Raw genomic sequence first — 9027 nt, 5'->3', positions numbered from 1 at the left:
ACTCGATAGGCACTGAGGTCACCCTCATTTACAGTGACGTCGAGTGTACAATAGAACAGTGAGCAAGGGCAAACAAACAGTGAGCAAGACAGGATTAAAGGTTTAAAAAAAAAACTAAAAACAATTGCAATCGGTAGAATACAGTTTTTGCACCAAGAGTTTAAAGGTAGAGGCAGAGGGGAGGACCTCCAACCGGAGAGTTTGCTGCAGAGTGTTCCATGAATTAGGGGCATCAATAAAAAAGGCTGTTTTACCCAGGTCTGAACGCGCATACGGAACCCGAAGAGAATTAGATCTGGTCACATAAGTACCAAGACTCCAGTCCAATAAAGATGAGATATAAGGAGGAAGCTTGCCACAGATGGCCTTGAAAACGAACAAGTTCCAGTGGTAACTGCGCCTCAGAGAAAGAGAGGGCCAGCCACCCTTGTCATAAAGTATGCAGTGGTGAGTGTCATAACTGTCCCCGGTAATAAACCTTAGAGCTGAGTGATAAACTGAGTCCAATTGTTTCAATGTAGATGAAGCTGCATGCCTATAGATAACATCACCGTAATCTAATACGGACAGGAATACCGCCTCGACAACTCTCTTCCTACAAAGCAAGGGGAAGCTAGACCGATTACGGTAAAGAAAGCCCACCTTTTGCCGAAGTTTGGAGGCGAGGCCGTCGACATGCGTTTTGAATGATAGCTTCTCATCCAACCACAGCCCAAGATATTTGTAGTCGGTAACTCTCTCAATGGAGGAGCCGTCAACTGTGGATATAAGAAGCTTTGTAAGGTCCACATTTCTAGCCCTAGTAAACAACATGAATTTCGTTTTCGTCGAGTTGAGGACTAGCTTATGCCTCGAGAGGGCGTCTTGCAGTGAGTTAGCTGCTAGCTGCAAGTTGATAGTAGCAGCATGTGGGGAATCTGCTGTACTATAAAGAATGGTATCATCGGCATATAAATGGATGTAATGGATGTATTCCCCTGATAGTGGTGTGGAGTGACTTGTTACGTTGTATCAGCCCCCCCTGTGAGGATCAGGTTGAGTTTCTGGTTTGAAAAAAAAAGAGGAATAGGAAGAAGGAGGATTTAAAGGAGTAAAAGAGTTGTAATAGACGGTGTGCTTAGTGGCTGTGCTTCTTCACACCACAGTCAGGCCCTGGCAGGGCGAGGTGAGTGGGAGATTGTGATATTGCATTAATAAAGCAAGTGGAAATGACTGTAAAAACAACACAGCACAATACTTTGGTGTAAGAAGCATTGTCACCATGGTAAGTAAGTAAGTAAGTAAAGCTTTATTTATATAGCACCTTTCATACAAGAAATGCAGCTCAAAGTGCTTTACAACAGGACTAAGAACATGAAGTGAATATAATAAAACATAGCATAGAATGAATATAAAAGCAGGGGAAAACAGTAAAAGAAAAGGTAAAGATAAAATACAATAAATAAAAAAAGAGAAAAAGAGAAACAAAATACAACCTCTGCCTTAACACTTAGTAACCGCTATCCATCTTCTCATCAGCAGAATACCTTTCCCTATCAAACATGGCTGACCTTGCACCAAAAATCCAGTATCAACATTGCAGTTTCTTTCTTTTGCACTTACTCAAACCTTCTGACAACGTACAATCACCTCTTTCTCATCGATCCGGCAGTGTCAGATCACAGTATTTTAACCAACTGGATTTGTAGCCTAACTGTCGTCTGTCTCTAGACACAGCAGCGCAAAATCCCAGTCAACTGGACCTGTAGCCCAACTTGGCTTTGTGGTACCAATGTTATCCCCCCACAGTCTGTGGAGTTAAAGACCATGTGCATTACTGTGTAGAAATATAAGAAATAAATAGATAAAACATTTAAAGTGCAGCAGCTGGCAAATGAGCAGTAGGCAGGTGCAGATGAGCTAGTTAAAGGAGTGCAATAGCTGGCAAATGAGCAGTGGGCAGGTGCAGATAAGCTAGTTGAAGGCTATATTGAAGAAGTGCGTTTTTAGCTTTCTTTTAAAAATATTTAGTGAGCTGGCTTCCCTGATCTCCAAAGGTAATGTGTTCCAAAGCTTTGGGGCATAGTTGGCAAAGGCTGCGCTCCCGATCTTCTTCTGACTGTTGCTGGGGACCTCTAATAAACCTGCGATAGATGATCTTAGTGTTCTTGAGGGTGCATAATTGGCAAGGGAATTAGCAATGTACTTTGGGCCTCGCCCATTAAGGGCTTTGTATATAAGGAGGAGGACCTTAAAATCAACCCTACATGTTACTGGCAGCCAGTGCAGAGTAGCTAGGACCGGAGTTATGTGTTCTCTCCTCTTGGTTCTAGTTAGAAGTCGAGCTGCAGAGTTTTGAATGAGCTGAAGTCTTGCAGTCGTTTTTTTAGGAAGGCCAGTAAAAAGTGTGTTACAGTAATCGAGCCAGCTTGAGACAAAGGCATGAATCAGTTTTTCAGCATCTTTTTGGTTTATAAGTGGTCTTACTTTAGCAATGTTTCTAAGGTGAAAGAATGATGTTTTCGTCACCTTGTTAATATGGGACTTGAAGCTTAGGTCTGAGTCGAAAATAACACCTAGACTTGTAACCTCAGGTTTAATCAATGATGTCAGTTTCCCTAGATTATTAAGCAGCATATCCCTCTTTGCTTTAGGGCCGATCAGTAGGACTTCAGTTTTGTCCTCGTTTAGCTTCAAGAAGTTATTGCTCATCCATTTATTTATTGCTAGAAGACAGTTCGTAATGGAGTCTATAGCTGAAGTATCATTTGGTTCAGCAGAAATGTACAGTTGCGTGTCATCGGCATAGCTGTGGAAACATACGTTGTGCTCTCTAATGATGTCCCCGAGTGGTAACATGTATAGTGAGAATAGTAGTGGACCAAGGCAGCTCCCTTGTGCGACTCCGAAATCGCTGTCATATTTCTCAGACACATGATCTCCAAGCTTGACATAGAACTTTCTCCCTGTAATGTATGTTCTGAACCAATTTAACACGCTGCCAGAAAGACCAACTAACTCTTCGAGACGATTGATTAGGATATCATGGTCGATCGTATCGAACGCTGCACTTAGATCTAATAGGACGAGAATTGAGACCTTATTAGCATCAGAGTTTAGTCTGAGATCACTCACTATTTTAGTAAGAGCAGTTTCAGTGCTGTGATATGTTCTAAAACCTGATTGAAATTCCTCCATGACATTATTTTCTTTCAGAAAGGAGTTTATTTGTAGTGAAACTTCCTTCTCAAGTATCTTACTAATGAATGTGAGGTTGGATATCGGTCTGTAATTTTTCAGTGCATCGGCGTCGAGGTTGGGTTTCTTTAATAGCGGTCTTACAACAGCTGTTTTGTAGGCATCTGGGAAGATGCCTGTTTGAAGCGACGTATTTATGATCTTCAGCACATGATTTGAGACACTATCAAACACCCGCTTGAAGAATGCTGTTGGTATAGGGTCAAGGCAGGAGGTGGAGGAATTAGATTTAGAGACTGTGTTACAGAGGTCCAGTAGTGTGATACAGGTGAATTCACTCATAGTTGCTGCTCTTGGTAGACAAACTTTGTTGTCATTTCACACACACTGTAATGGTTAGTGTTGTTCAATGATGGGTCTACTAAGTTTTGCTGGCATGTGTACCTGGGCTTTAACTGTAAGTATAATGAAAATGCTAATACATTAGGTTTTCGCATAATTGGATGGCTAAGCACTATAGCTCAGAGTCTGAAGTTAAACAACATTAAATACAAGGCGGGGTGTCCATAACCTTTTCAAAACCCCATAGGTACCCGGTAAGTAAAAATACAGAGTGAACCTGCAGGTGGATGCTGGGACAGTGGGTGGCATGACTAAAATGTAACTCGCATAGCCAGTGGCGAAAGCACTGTTTAACCATGGTGGAGTGGTGCATAACACAGCTCTTTTAAACCTAGTCCCTTGAAAATGTGATGTGTTTGCTTACTTTTATACGTGGATTCAGCTGTCCGTCACATGGCGATCTGTTTGCCTGATGGCCAGATGCCCTTTCCTTAAAGTGCCTTGCCTGTGAGGTATATTTTGACACACACACACACACACACACACACACACACACACACACATAAACTGTATATAATGTATAGACCTGTAGAATTTGTCTTTTGCACACACATTCATACCTGTGGGGTACACCTGTTTTAGGCCATTGTGGCATTCCTAAAGGGAGGTTTTATGACTTAGCATTCCTTTGTCCTTAGAGCCACATGGCTAAGCCACACTGTCCCCACATGTTTATTTCAAAATGGCCTATCTTCCTGTGACCTTTGACCTGAAGTGACAGTAACCCATTTTCACACCTTGACCATCTCTTAAGTAATGTGATAGGCCTGTATAGATACCTTGTCATTAACTTGTATTTGCATAGCATTGAGGGTATTTAATGTGTGACAAAGGAAAACATTGAAAACACTGTACCCTTCCCATTAAGTTCCTGCATTGGCCTTCCCTCTCTCTCTCTCTGTCTTGGTCTTGGTTTTAGTCGCTCTCTCTCTCTCTATCTCTCTGTGTTTATGATGCTACTTTCTTGGCACATTCCTTGAATTTTCAGAGTGACTGCTGGGAAATGATTCTACCAGTCATGTCCTACATTAAGTGTCTCATTCTGATATCTATCTATTTTTTTACGATGTTCCTTTTCCAGGACCTTGCACTTTTTTATAGTTTGTGCCAGGGGAAAGAGCTGAAGTTCCAATAGACTGATGCTGATGACTCCCCCAGGCCTGATGACTGAGTGATGGAGAGCAGACCTGCCGACACCATGCTGAAGTGGCTGTACTCTAGTTTGTTTCTCTGTAGCAGCTGAGACTGAGGCCACTCATCCTGAGCAAGGCATATGCTACTTGAGCCAGAAGCACATTCCCACAGCACAGTGTCATTGAGAATTACAATTTGCCATTTAGCAGACTCTAAAGCGACTTAGCAGACGCTAAAGCGACTTACAATTACAGGGAAATAGAACTCACTTTGTACATTGATACTATATACTCAATATAAGAATTGAAGGTACCAGAGAATCAATAGATTACAATAGAGTGTAACATATGTATAATCACAGTGTCTGATGAGGTCTCATGGGATCAATAAAGAATAATTCATAGGTCTCAGAGGATTAATAAATAATAATCAATAGGTCTCAGAGGATGAATAAATAATAATCAATAGGTCTCAGAGGATGAATAAAGAATCAATCAGACCTATCCTAACATCGAACTCGGGGAAAAAATTACATATTTTCATAAACGTATATGGTAATTTAGCTCATATTTGTTCGTTTGAAGTCATGAATATGTTTTTGTTTTCTCCAGTCTAGACGTACTGTAACTTAGTTTGATTGCTTTTTAATCTCTGTTTGTTCAGTTCGGACCACACTCTAAAAGAAATATGCACCAATGAGTAAAGGAGCTGTTTTGCGAGGGATATTGAAGACATCTTTCACTCATCAGAGTCGCATGTTCCATGTAAAACACCCTGCAATGACAGCAGGAAACCACTCTCAGCACCAATCATGAATCACAATGGCATATCAGGCACTTGCTGAAGAAATGCATAACTAGTAAAAACTCTTCTGAGCTATTTTTATTGGAACAGCCCCCAATACTTCTATGATTTATAGCCATTTGTTATCATTGGATGTGTTTTAGTACTTTTATGTCAGTGAAAATGTCAGAGATCTCACTCTGTTTATCAATACAGAGAGCCGGAAAATATATAATTTCACTATGAATCTCCAGCTCTCAGTCTCTGCTACATTTTCCTTGACTCGGCTGGCTCTGGTGAAGAGGACCCATTGTCAGCACTATGGCAGTTTTGTGTGCATTGCTTCCAACCATGCAAAAGGCAAATACATAAGTATGAGGAAAACAAAACAAGCTGCCTCCATCATTTATGAGGAACTTACCCTGTTTTCACAAATGTCTGGTGTGGTCAAATGAAGAGAGAATGTAGTGAGCATTTTCTTGGATAGACAACGGACCCCAGGAAGACTAGCTAATGTCATGGCATTAGCTAATGGGGAACCTAATAAACAAATAAATAAACAAACAAACAACATTTGGGGTCGGTGTACTACACACATGTTTGATACCATTCCTCATTCCATTCTTTGCATTACAATGAGGCCATACAGATTTCTACCACCACCAGCCTCCCCTGATGTACTTCATGGCTATATAGGTTTAAGCACTTAATGGTAGTTCGGCAATGGGATTTAGTGTAGTAGGCATATAATGTAGCATGGAGTTTTCTTTCATACTCACTTTGAGATGTAAAAGTATCGACAATAAGTTGCTTTATAGTGTGTCTAGCATGCTCAAGAACATTGTTGTTGATGTTTTGTAGGCATTCATCATTTATTGAAACGCAAGTACGCATTGGATTATTAGATATTTATTAGGGATGTCCCGATCCGATACTGATATCGCATATCGCCACGATATTGGACCTGAATGCTGGATTGCGGATCGCACCCAAAAAAAAAAAGGCTGCGATCCGCGCTCTCGATCTGGTGTGTCACTCAAGTGACGACAACAGTAGTAGCCAGTGGTCACGTGCATGACAGTTGGCTAGCTACCTGTGTGTGAGTCATGTCAGCAGTGTGGGAATACTTCAGTCTTAAAGACGAAAAAAGTCCATCAGCGGAATGCAAGATTTGCAAAATAACAGTTTCGAGGGGTGGCAGCGATGCTAGTCAGTTTAACACCACTAATTTAATTAAACATTTAAAAAAACACCACATGGAACAGCACCAGGCCTACCTGCAAGCGTCTGCTGCAAAGAAAAAGCCCCTGCAACAATGCAGAGGCGAGAGAAACTCCCCCCAGACAGCAAAACTGCAAAAGCGATAACGGAGAAATTAGTTCAGTTTATTGTGCTCGACGACCAACCACTTTCGGTGGTAGAGAATGTGGGGTTTCTGAGTTTAATTGAGCACCTAGAGCCGCGCTATACTTTACCCAGTCGGCATTATATAACCGAAAAAGCCATCCCTCAAATGCACAATGAAGTGTGTGAGTTCCTCGCCAAACTATTGGAGAATGTCGGTGCTATTAGCTTCACAACGGACATTTGGAGCTCAGACGTGTGTCCAATGTCGTTGTTGAGTCTCACAGCACACTGGATAGACTCTGGTTTTACTTTAAAGAAAGCGGTGCTGCATGCCCGTGAGTTCCGTGGCTCACACACTGGGGATTCCATTAAGGCAGCCATGGAGGAGATGCTGCTCGAATGGAAGATTAACAAAAGTAAAGTCCATGTCGTTTTAAGAGACAATGCTAAAAATATGAAGAAGGGCATGGACCAACTTGGAGTGGCGAGTCTGGGATGCTTTGCGCACACTATGCAGCTTATCGTGCATGAGGGACTGTTGTCGCAGCGTGAGTGACGCACTGGCTAACGGGCGGAAAATGGTAGGCCATTTCAAGCACTCGCCCTTGGCATATTCACGGCTGCAGGACATACAAGTAGAACTTCATATGCCGCCTAAGCGTCTGCAGCAGGACGTTCAGACTCGGTGGAACAGCACCCACTACATGATTGAAAGCCTCATCGCGCAGAAACGGTCACTCTCTGCGTATGTGGCTGAACATGACCTGCCAGCGACGCTAACAGCAAACCAGTGGGGGCTGTTGGAGAGGACTGTCACGGTTTTGGCCCCTTTCGAGGAGATGACAAGAGAGGTGAGTGCCTCATCGGCATCACTAGCTGATGTCATCCCCATCGTGTGTGTCCTGAGACGTGTCCTCAGTCGGGAAAACGACACTGACCAGGGGATTAAAACGATGAAAAGCACCCTCCTCGACGCACTCAACAGGCATTTTGACAACTTGGAGTCTGAACCGTTATACTCGGTTGCAACCCTGCTTGATCCACGGTACAAAGACAGGTAAGGGAATTTCTGTTAACTTTATTTAGCCTAATCTGATTCAACGTTGTGTGTGTGTGTGTGTGTGTGTGTGTGTGTGTGTGTGTGTGTGTGTGTGTGTGTGTGTGTGTGTCAAAAGTCAAAAGTCACTTTATTGTCCCATCACTGGGAAATTTGTATTGGGCTTGCACCCTACAGCAGCCAACAAAGAGCAACAGACAATACAGAATGTTAACACACAAACAGAAGGCAGACCTGATTAAAACAAGAGTGGAAATAAAACGATAAGCAAGATATGTTCACATTCATCTGGTGCAGTTTAAAAGTTTAACAGAAACGGGAATAAAATAATTTTTAAATCTATTTAATCTAGCGCGGGGGACTCTGAACCTCCTCCCAGAGGGCAGCAGTTCATACTCTGCATGTAGGACATGGGAGGGATTCATGAGAATTCTATTAGCCTGTCTGAGAGTAGCCTGTTCAAAAATAGACTGCAGGGATGAGTGGTCTTTCACCCCTATGATCTTCCATGCAGTCTGTATCAGTCGGACCAGTTTGGACCTTAGTTGTACAGATAGGTTACCAAACCAAGATGTAATGCCGTATCTGATGAGACTCTCTAAGACAGACTGGTAGAAGAGTAGCATACATTTTTGGTCAACACCATGAACTCTAAGGCGGCGTAGGAAGTGTAGTCGTTGTTGTAATCTGCTACAAAGGCTGTCTACATGAGTGCTCCAGGTGAGTGAGTTGTCAATGAAAACCCCAAGATACTTGTAAGAGGCGACCTGAGAGATGGATTGTTTGTGGATGACCACAGGCCTGTGGTCCCCAACACCTCTGGGGTCGAACACCATCTCCTCAGTCTTCTTAACATTTAAAACCAGGCAGTTAACATCACACCATTTAACAAACCTCTGGATTTCAGAATAATAGTCAATTAGGTCACTGTCCTTTTTAATTAAAGCAAGGATGGCAGTGTCATCCGAACATTTTATGATGCGATTGCTAGGGTAGGTGCTTCTGCACTCGTTTGTGTATAAAGTAAAGAGCACAGGGGAACTGACTACACCCTGTGGAGCACCAGTGCTTATGGTTCTGGGTTCCGAAAGAGTGCCATTAACACTGACCCGCTGTGTGCGGTTAGT

The sequence above is a fragment of the Nansenia antarctica genome (genome assembly GCF_963989245.1).
Source record: "Nansenia antarctica genome assembly, chromosome: 3".
Taxonomy (NCBI): domain Eukaryota; kingdom Metazoa; phylum Chordata; class Actinopteri; order Argentiniformes; family Microstomatidae; genus Nansenia; species Nansenia antarctica.
The sequence above is the reverse complement of the archived record's forward strand: the minus strand, read 5'-3'. Positions refer to the sequence as shown.